This window comes from Protomyctophum parallelum (genome assembly GCF_964188405.1).
Source record: "Protomyctophum parallelum genome assembly, chromosome: 18".
Classification (NCBI taxonomy): Eukaryota; Metazoa; Chordata; class Actinopteri; order Myctophiformes; family Myctophidae; genus Protomyctophum; species Protomyctophum parallelum.
Window position 1 is genome coordinate 26,170,959 of NC_139716.1, and position 11,155 is coordinate 26,182,113.

Genomic DNA, 11,155 nt, shown 5'->3' on the forward strand with positions numbered 1-11,155 from the left:
GGCTTTGTCCGAGGCTTAAAGGGCTTTAAATAAATATGTTTTGAAACGTCTATGGGGAAAATTAATGGTAAATTATCTTCCGGTGCCCTCGCAGGGGGTGGGACTGCGACGCTTTATGTGGATCGCATGCTACCTTAGCAGTAAAACACAAGTTGCATAAAATGACATAATAATATTAACAGACCAGTATGTACGGCAATTAGTTCATGGCCAATATGTTTACTGTTGTGCTAAATACCGTGTCTGAGTGTGATGGCCATTGTTAGCCTGACAGTACATTACCGTGGACAACAGAACTCACTGACAAGTGTGACCGTGTTCAGATTTTTGGTCATGAACATGGCTTCATAACTAAAATATCTAAAAAAACATATTGCACACATAAAACCCCAAGAAAGTGTTTCTTGTGTCCTAAACATAATTAAAATAAGCTCTGGTTGCAAAAGAGGTGAAGTGGCCCTTTAAACACTCACTTATTGGTGTGCCTATTTTTGACGAACGAGCTTTCGGTTTTTGAGAAGTGCCTCCGCTCCATTACGGAGCTACAGTATGTGTGACCGTATGTCTGTCCCTGTGTCTGTATATGTATGTCCGAGCAGGGAAAGCTGCAACACCTAAAGTGGCCAGTACAGTACAGCACAGAGTAAAGTGGCACAGAGTACACTACAGTACGAGCCCTGGACCATTCCTGGGGCTCTGGATGTCCGGGGACCCCCACACGGACCCCCCCAGGGACCCCCACATGGTAACTCATTTCTCGACCGTTTTGGACACAGCTCGCCGGAACCGGGCCGGCACCCTGGGCACGTTCCTGGGGGTCTGGATGTTCCGGGGACCCCCGCACAGTACACTACAATACAGTACAGAGTACAGTAGAGTACAGTAACTATAATAAATGTATAGTTGCACCGCTCAGTTCACACAGGTGTGATTTTTTTGTGACATGTTGGTGCTTTTAATGTGCATGTTTGATGTCAATAAAATACTCTTTCTATTTTGGGGATGTCATTGTAGGCGAAAAAAATAAATAAATTAACTCCTTCAAGGAAATACATGCACAAAATCACTGAGTGTGAGAGTGTGCACATCTCCAACACATCTTGAGAACCGAACTTCAAACTCGCTGTGCAGTAGTATTGCATAACAGAAGTGGCATGCGTTCCCAAAATGTCTAGTAATCTTTCAACTAAGTGAGAATCTTCTAGTGCAAGCGCATTGTGGCATTACATAAGCTGCAGTAGTCTTAACTCGATACCATGAAAACCGAGCCAAAGATGCAGGATCTGTTAACGAACGCTCTTAAGATACAAAAGCCAAAGGTCACATTTTAATTGATGATAGATAACACTGAAATGTCACACGTGGAATTCAGATTAGGTTGAGAGAGGTTCAATGCTGTGAAGTTGCTGAAACAGCATGACGCTTGTTTGAAGTGAATGCACACTTTCACATACCGGATGGACACACACACACACACGAATGCACACACATGCATTGATTACATAAGTCTCGGGTCAAATATTTGCAAAGGATTCTGTTTTTGTTTTCACATGGTAGTGGCAATTACTAGCACAGGTGACAGGTACGCTAGTCCAGTTATTCACAGGAAAACTATACACGATAAAGTAAATGAACCACTTGAACCCCAGGCACCCTGTTTTGGTGAAGGAACATTCACCAATACATAGCCAATGTGAGCTTGTACATCTGCAATGTTTTGACGAAGAGATATAGTGCAGACAGAAAAAAGTGGTACATTTGCATGCAGTTGTAACTCAGGTCAGTTTGACTAAAGCGGTGGTCCTTGAGGGGGTTCCAGGTGGTCCCCAAATGATGGAGTTAGTAACCAAATGGATCCTTATAGATTTTTAACTCTTGAGAGTGTAAAATGAAACCAAATAGACCGTCACTGGGTACATTTGGTTTCATTTTACGCTCTCAAGAGTAAAATTATTGTTAAAAATGACAAGAAGTCTACACAATAGAGAATGTAGAAGAATGTTTTGATCAACGTTTGCCTGTTACCTCTCCTAATGGTACAAACATCAATAAAGCATGGAATTGTGGACAAAATCTCATCTCAACGACAACAAAATATTCTTTAGTTTTGTGTCTGCAAGGATAAATGTCATCAGATGGTGGTCCGTGGCACAAATGCAGAATAAATAATGGACCTTGATATTAAAAAGGTTGAAAACCACTGGAATAGAGGGTTTAAGTGGTTAACTGCAAACACTGCTGGAGCCGTGATGCATGTCTGGTTAACATGTCAACAATAGGCTACTGTACAGAAAGAGAAACAGACAGGGGATTATCAACTCAGACTGTCACCTTACTGCTGCAACTGGAGAATACATGGGAAAAGAGCCACATGACTACGCACGCACGCACACACGCACACCTATACACGCACGCACACGCGCACGCGCACGCACACACACACACACACACACACACACACACACACACACACACACACACACACACACACACACACACACACACACACACACACACACACACACACACAGTACTGCAAGGAGTCGATCTGTGCTTATTCATTGAATTACAGTGTGTGTGTGTGTGTGTGTGTGTGTGTGTGTGTGTGTGTGTGTGTGTGTGTGTGTGTGTGTGTGTGTGTGTGTGCGTTTGTGTGAGGATGCACCGATGTGTGTCAGTGTGTGCGTACGTGTGTGGGTGCATGCATGTATACGTATATACACGTATATGTATACACACACACACACACACACACACACACACGTGTGTATGTATGTGCATCTCTGCATCTGTGTACAAGGCTAACATGCACTATTTGTGCAGGTCAGGGTTAACTAAAGGTTGACTGGTGTTTGCATTGTGGTGTATTGCCAAGGCTGTGTACTTGGCAACATTTATGGGAATGACCTGAGCAGGATGTGAATGACCCAGGGATATAGAGCCCACTGAATAATTAGTACATTAGAAAAATTAGCACAAGTACCGGTAATTATTGATTGATTGATTGAAATATATATATATATATATATATATATATATATATATATATGTTTTGTTTTGTTGCGGCTTCCGGCTTTATTTTATATTTTTTATAGAGGGACAGACAGTAGGCTGACAGGAAATGGGGAGAGAGATGGGGGAGTGACATGCAGTAAAGGCCGCCGGGATTGGGAGTCGAACCCGCGGCACACTGCCAGACTGGATTACCAGCCAAAGTGCCTGGACCGCTGAGCCACGGCCCAGGTCGAAATATTTATTAACAGTTTGCAGAATTACATTACTTTACAGGATTCAGATTTTACGGGGGCCAGTTTCAAATTGCAGCCGTCCGTAGGTTACCTTTGAGAGTGGTTTTGAAGGAGTCAAGGGATTCACATCTCTTAATGACTGTTGGTAGGGCGTTCCACATTTTGGTGGCATAGGAGCGAAAATTATTTAGTCCCTTGTTTGTGCCGAATCTGGGTTGCACATGGTTTGTTGCACTTTCTCTGGTGTTCATGGGTATCTTGGTGGTGTATCGAATCTTGTGGACAAGACCCATTGCAAGATGCTGTACTCTGTCATCGACCCTAAGCCATTCAAGCCTGTCAAAGTGGGCAGGGGGAGGTGGGTTCGGGGGGTGAGGCAAACCAGTTTGTTTTAGGAAGTCTGGAGCCTTGTTTTAAGGGCCTTTGAGGTGCTGTGGCACCAAGAGGTGCATGCATAGTCAAAGAAACCTTGTACGAGGGTTCCTGTTAGGGTGTTCAAGGTGTTTTTGTTGACCAGTGAGGAGATCCTGTAAACAGGAATCTTGTTCTTTGGTTGACTTTTTTGATTACTTTGGTGGCCATTTTGTCACCGGAAAGATTAGCCTCCAGGATGGAACCTATAGGTATAGGTAATTTCATCTTTTCGTGTGATAATATTGCCATCTGCCTTGCTGAGATTACCATTTGATCCAAAGAGAATGGATTCAGTTTTTCCCAGGTGTAGAGATAGTTTGTTATCAGACAGCGAGCCAGGTGCAAATTCTATACCGAGTTCATGCCTGACAAGTTCTTTGTCAGGCATGTACAGCATGCCCAAATATGGATTCTATATGCAGATCATGTCAGAACAATTATTGTGACGTCAGAACAGGCCAGCTCCATATATGGAGATATAGGGGTGATCAGGTCCAGAGCCCGCGGAGAGGCTTTTGGTGCTGGTTCTGGACAACCGGCTATCCGACGGACTCGACACCAGGCACTGCACTCCCTGTGGGGGTGTGGAGAACGGTTGGGAAGAACGTGGAGTTACGTGGATTACAGACGCACATACACACGTATACGTACTACGTATACACACAGAGACTGCATTTATAGATATTATTTGCTGTTTGGCATGTATTGTGTACTGCTGCACATTAGGTAGGAGACAGTGGGACCAGTGTTGATTTTGTCGACTAATACTATGACAAAAATGGTTGTCGACTACCTTTATATTGACAATTTCGTCAACAAATGAATACTAGATTAAAATGTGACTAAGTGACTAAATGACTAAGTGGAGACACACTCTTGGTTGCATGCTGAAAACAGCAGATCTGCAAGCTCACCACGCGTCACGCTGCAACGCGTGGTGAGCTTGCAGATCTGCTATTTTCAGCAAGTGTAAAATCAGTCATTACAACGGCATCAAGGCCTGCCAAAATACGTCGATTTAGACGACTAGAATCTTATGATATTTAGTCGACTAAAACTAGACTATAATAACGGTAAAACATTCCAGGTGACTAAAATGTGACTAAAAGCAAATTAAAACTATTCAAGAGACTATGACTAAAACTAAAATTGCTGTCAAAATCAACACTGGTGGGACACTGTCCTGCACAGTGACCCGCTGGTAGACAGGTCCTTCTGTCACATTTGGCAGAACAACATGTTTGAACTTCAGTTATGACCTGATGTCCCAGTGAGTCTGGATGGATGCCATATGGGCCGTGGAATTATTTGTTCTTATGTAATATATATATATATATATATATATATATATATATATATACAGTATATATAGACATACATACACAATACAGACAGGGACACAGACTCGCACGCAAGGATGTGCGCACACACACACACACACACACACACACACACACACACACACACACACACACACACACACACACACACACACACACACACAGTTGCACTCATGCCAACCAATAATGTTCATTGAGAGCTGAAGAAAGTAACAACTACAGTAACTGATGCGATTTAGATGTGGTGAAATCTAATTGACAGGACAGGAGTTTTTCAAAGGCCAGCTGCAGGGCGCGTCGCCTCACTGTGGTTTCTTGGATCTCTCACGGTCGGGGTCAAAGCATGCACGCCCTCCAGCCCTTATTCACTTCAAGGCAAGGTAATGCAACGTCACACCACAGTAATCATACACTCTTCCCAGGCTCATGTGCAGGCCCGGATTAGGCCCGCAGCTTGCAGGGCCCTGTGCGAGACTATTTCAAATAGGTGCAGCTGTTGCTTCCGTCGAAAAATGTAACGCAACACAGGAACCCCAGCTAGTGTTTGTGGTCGTCCAACAGTTTATTTTAACCACTCGGTGGGAGGAGACTCAGAAATAGCAGATCCAGCGTCAGGGCCTTATAACTCTGAAGTAGAAGTCCTGTACTCAAAATGTACTTAAAGTGCTGAAAATAAAAGTACTGATTGTGCAGAATGATCACATTTCACAAACATTTAAAATAGCCAATCTACAAGCTCACAATGTGGCGCATCGTGAGATTCGCGACACATTGTGAGATTGTAGATCAGCTATTTTCAAATCGCGGACATGTATACATAGTGTTGAATGTTTTGTAATAATAATAATCCAAATAATGCAGGTGTTTAACAATAATTTTACTCTTGAGAGCTTAAAATAAAACCAAATGGACCTTTGCGGGTCCATTTGGTTTCATTTTACACTCTCAAGAGGATCCATTATGAGGGTCTATGTGGGTCCATTTGGTTATCAACTCTCCATAATTTAACTGGGGACCACCTGGAACCCCCTCAAGGACCACTGGTGGTCCCTGCCGCGGACCACTGGTTGAGAACCACTGAGCTAGAGAATGGAAACAGGGCTTTGAGGTATAGTAACTCAAGGGGCATCCTCGTGTAAAGATTCAAATAGCAGATCAGATAGTGTTTATTGTGTGAGGTAGGCCAGACCTCGTGAAGATGGAAATTAGATGAGCTATTTGAAGGAGTCTGCGCGTGACACATGCTATTAGGAGAAACTAAACTGCAGGAAGATGGACTGTGTGTGTGTCTTTGTGGTGTGTGTGTGTGCGTGTGCGTGTGCGTGTGCGTGTGCGTGTGCGTGTGCGTGTGTGTGTGTGTGTGTGTGTGTGTGTGTGGGCTGGGAGTACAAGTCCTGTACTCCCAGCTTGTTAAAGGGAAACGGGCCCCGGGAGGTCAAAAGAAGAGGTATAAGGACAACATTAAAACAAACCTAAAGAAGTTTGACCTCAAAGCTTAATTGGGAAGACAAGACAACAGACAGGACGACCTGGAGAAACCTTGTCCGTGAGGGTGCTGCAAAATATGATAATGACCTCCGCCATGCTGCACAGGACAAGCGCAGACTCAGAAAGGAGAGAGCATCCAATAAACCGGTCCAACCCAAACCCACCACTACATTCCCCTGTCCACACTGCACCAGAGTAATCGGGTCCAGAATCGGCCTCCATCACCACCTGACGACCCACAAGGACCAAGAAGGTCCGAGTGACTGCCAATGATGGTGTGTGTGTGTGTGTGTGTGTGTGTGTGTGTGTGTGTGTGTGTGTGTGTGTGTGTGTACGCACATGCGTAAAGATGTAGGAAAGCATCAGTGAGATTGGAGGAATGCTTTCAATTGACATTAAGATCACAACAAGAACAACCAGGCAGTGTTGATTTCATCGACTAAAAATGTTCGTCGCCTAAATACATTTTAGTCGACTATAAATGAAGATTTGGTCATCTTATGACATTTAGTCGACTAAAACTAAAACATTCCAGGTGACTAAAACTAGACTAAAACTAAAGTTTCATTCCAAAGACTATGACTGAACTAAAATAGCTCACGTCACGGATCAAACGGGATCAGGGCATTTGCTAAAAACAACCATCCGGCCACTCAGGATAAAATAAAATAAAAGGAATAGCCTTTATTTAATTAAAAGGAAACTGCCAACACGTTTTGACCTTGGGAGGTCTTTCGCCCTGATGAAGACCTCTCAAAACATTTTGGCAGTTGCCATTAATTAAAGGCTATTCCTCTGGGTGTTATTTTTACTCTTGGGTTCCTGCATCGTCTTTTCAAATGACATTTTAAGATGTAGACTTATGTGTAGGGAATTAGGCCAATTAAGCCAGATAACTGCTAATCAATTAAGCACTGAATTCTGTTTTAATTGCCCAGGGAAGCCGTACTGTATGTTAGAGCTGTGTCTTGTGTTGCTTTGCTAATTGTCATCGTCAGTGACCTTGGATTTTCTGGAGGAGAAAAAAATACCTTGGATCAAGGAGCTTTGCCTTCATCAAGCACCATCTACTGGCAGAAATTGGAATTACGTTAACTTATTGTGGCACTTAGATGGAGGCCTGTAAAGGTTCCATTTCTGGAGCATTTCTTTCCACATTCCACAATAAAACATACAGAACAAAGCAGAACCCAGATCTAGTGTCAGTGTGTGTGTGTGTGTGTGTGTGTGTGTGTGTGTGTGTGTGTAGCCTTTTTGTTTGTTCAGTAAACAACAGGAGTCTCCATTATATCTCCAACTCTTTAGTAAACAGAAATTACGGATAGAAGTATAGTCTCTGGAGACAGACTGCTGTTTTTTTTTTTTTTGCCAATGGGTACCCAGATTGGGCTGTGGAACAGACACTGTAATGATTAACATCAGAATATAGAGCTATATTTAACACCTATTTTAACAAAACAAAATATCACTCGCACCAAATGTCATATATTTGGCCCTGAGACGAGCTTGCCTGCAGGCCCGGATTTACCATTGGTCTAGTTTTTTTTTTTAAGTAGGCCTATTTTTTAAAAGTAGGCCTATTGCAATCCAATTCAAGTGAGATTTGTGTTTAGCTATTGTATATTATGGTTAAAACATTGAGAGCTTCTCCTCTGCTGTCTGCTGTGTTGTGGGGTAGCTGTGGAAAGCCTGATCCAGTCTAAAGCCTGCCATGCACAGTGACTAGTCTCTGTCTGTCTGTCTGTCTCTCCTTTGGGAGGCTGGGTACCTCAATTTTAACCAAAATTAAACCCCCACTTTCTTCATCCCACGAAAGTGGGCCAAGGGGGCCCCTATACTACTGTAAATTCGGCACTGCTTGCCTAACAAACTTGCCTGAGTCAACAACAACTTGACCGACTCAGTGTGTTGGTGTGACACTGGAACTGCTCGTATGTGTGAGTGACGACCAATAGATGGCAGTAGAGGTCAACATCAGTGTCCAATTCGTCATCAGTTTCATCAGTGTCCAGTTTGTTCTGTTAGCAAGAAGAAATGATCTGTGATATAGTATATTGTGATGGGTGCTGCACTACTGTAGAACTGAACTACATTTAAAACCATACAAGACACAAGTATACAGTCACAGTAATGTACAGCACGCCATAGCAGCATGTGCATTTACTGTACTGTATTTGGGAAGTTACATATTTGACACAAAAGGTTAACAAATAGTTTCAAGTGAAGATAAACAGGAAAGGGAGGGAGAGAGACACGCAGCAAAGGTCGTCATGAACGGGACTCGAACACGCAACACGCTGTCAGGCCAGAGCCTATATGTGGCATGAACATGGACCACTCGGCCAGCGGGCACCCCAACAAAGTGCTTATCTTATTGCTCCCCAAAAAACTGGTATAGGCTATGTTTACACAGTGGTTCCTTAACTTTTTATTATATTATGTTTAGGTGTCTGTGCTGCACTTTGGCAGCATATCCTGTGTTACTTGAATCCTGTATTATTTGAAAGCAATACTGTTAATAATAATAAGTTACTTTAGTTACAAATCTGTATCGCCCCTAAAAAAACAAAGGAAGAAAACGCTGCTACATTACATAGAAGGATGTGTATGTATGTTTTTAATGTTTTGTTTCCATGTTTGCTTACGGTTTGCTTGTTTTGGTTTTATGTGGGGACTGCGGAAGAGAATTAACATTTTTGCTAAATCTGGTGTATTTACATAGCATTTATGTAATGCCCATTAATATGCATCGTCCAGTCTAAATAAACAAATAAAAAGTAAAGTACAGAATATAGACAGTACAGGTATATGTACAGTAAACACATACCTGTAACTACCTGTCAGTGGGGAGTGTTGGCTGGGAGGAGGAGGGGGGGGGGTAACTACCTGTCAGTGGGGAGTGTTGGCTGATGAATGAATATCAACATCCTAATACATCCTAATACTGGGGGGTCAAATCGTGACAGGCAATTCCTGCTGTCAAACTATGACCCCCCAGTCAAAAAACACTTTGTTTGAAATAGACACTCATGCTTTCCAAGGTGTGATTTGGGGTCCTAAGGATGAATACAAAATGAATATCAACATCTTAAAACCAAAATGCTGAATTGTGGGTTTGAGCTCACATGCCCTGTTGATGTAAATCAAAAGGGGGAGTACATGTAGAATGTGTGTTTGTGTATGTACAATACATGAAATGAAATGCATCGTGTGTATTGAATTCGTCCATGTGTTTTAGAATCAGCGGATCCTCCAGACTAACTAATAGGCCTTGCCTTGTTCTCTTCTCTTTAGTACATGCTGGTCAGGTTTGTGTGTGTGTATGTGTGCATGTGTGCATGTGTGCATGTGTGCGTGTGTGTGTGTGTGTTTATGTGTGCGTTTATGTGTGTCTGCGACTGCGTGCATGCGTGCGTGCGTACTTGGGGGGCGTTTTTGTGCACACTTGCAAGAGACACAGAGGTCCCCTTCCGGCGGACCGCCCCCCTCCCCTTCCGGCGGACCCCCTCCCCCCCCCCCCGAAGAAAAGAAAGGAAAAGAAAAAGAGTACCCAGGGGGCAAACCACCCTTTTTTTAGGAAACCTGCATTTGCCATGACCTCAAAGGTTGTCCACCAGAAATAGTATCTATGACCCCGTAGGATCACAACCTATATGGACAACCCGGTCAATTTTTTGCTGGAAGTCCAATATGGCCGCCGCAATATTGGCCCCTATTAGTTATAATGGGGGGTGAATAGGGCAAAATTTTAAACCAAAACCAAAATCCACGAAACTTCTCAGGTTGATCAATGATATAAATATGAACATATTTTGTATTGAAGCTTTCCATGAAATTCAATATGGCCGCCACAATATGGCCGCCACAATATTAGCACCCAGAAAATAGGTTTGGCTCTAACTTCTGAACCAGATGAGCTAGAAACGCAAAATCAGTGTCTATTTCATGTTTTCTGACCATGAGAGACTCAATGGAATACCTATTTTTATTATTGGGTGTGTCTGGACCCTTATTGTGCATATTTACAAGATGGTGGCTACCCGAAATAGTGCTTTACCATGATTTCTACCATGATTGTTGACTGTTTTGAATATCGTCACCTTATTAAACTAATTGCCTAAGTCATTTTTTGCCAAATTGCTTTTTTGGCCTAAATCACCACCTGGTGATGCTGGCCACCTCTGGTAAAATCACCCGAGCCCTAATGTAAAAGGCCTTCCTGTTACACCCTATTAAAACAATGGCCTATGTCAAGAGGGAGACTTAGGCCATATTATTTTGCCTAAGTCATAATAAAATGTGACTTAGGCCATTTTAACACACCTTTCAAAATGGGACTGAATGGGACTGAATGGGAGGTATACTGTTACTATGGGACTGATAGAATGGGAGTGAATGGGACTGAATGGGAGTGAAAGGGAGGTACTGTTACTATGGGACTGATACTATGGGAGTGCATGGGGGGTACTGTTACTATGGGACTGATACTATGGGAGTGAATGGGAGTGAATGGGAGTGAAAGGGAGGTACTGTTACTATGGGTAACAGTACCCGGCCAGGAGACAACCCACAGAGCCTAGTCCCTCCATGTGCCAGAAGTGTACCTCCCAGCCTTGGCAGAGTAGTTCTGGAGTAGTTCCAACAGATTGTGTGCCCCTGGTTTTT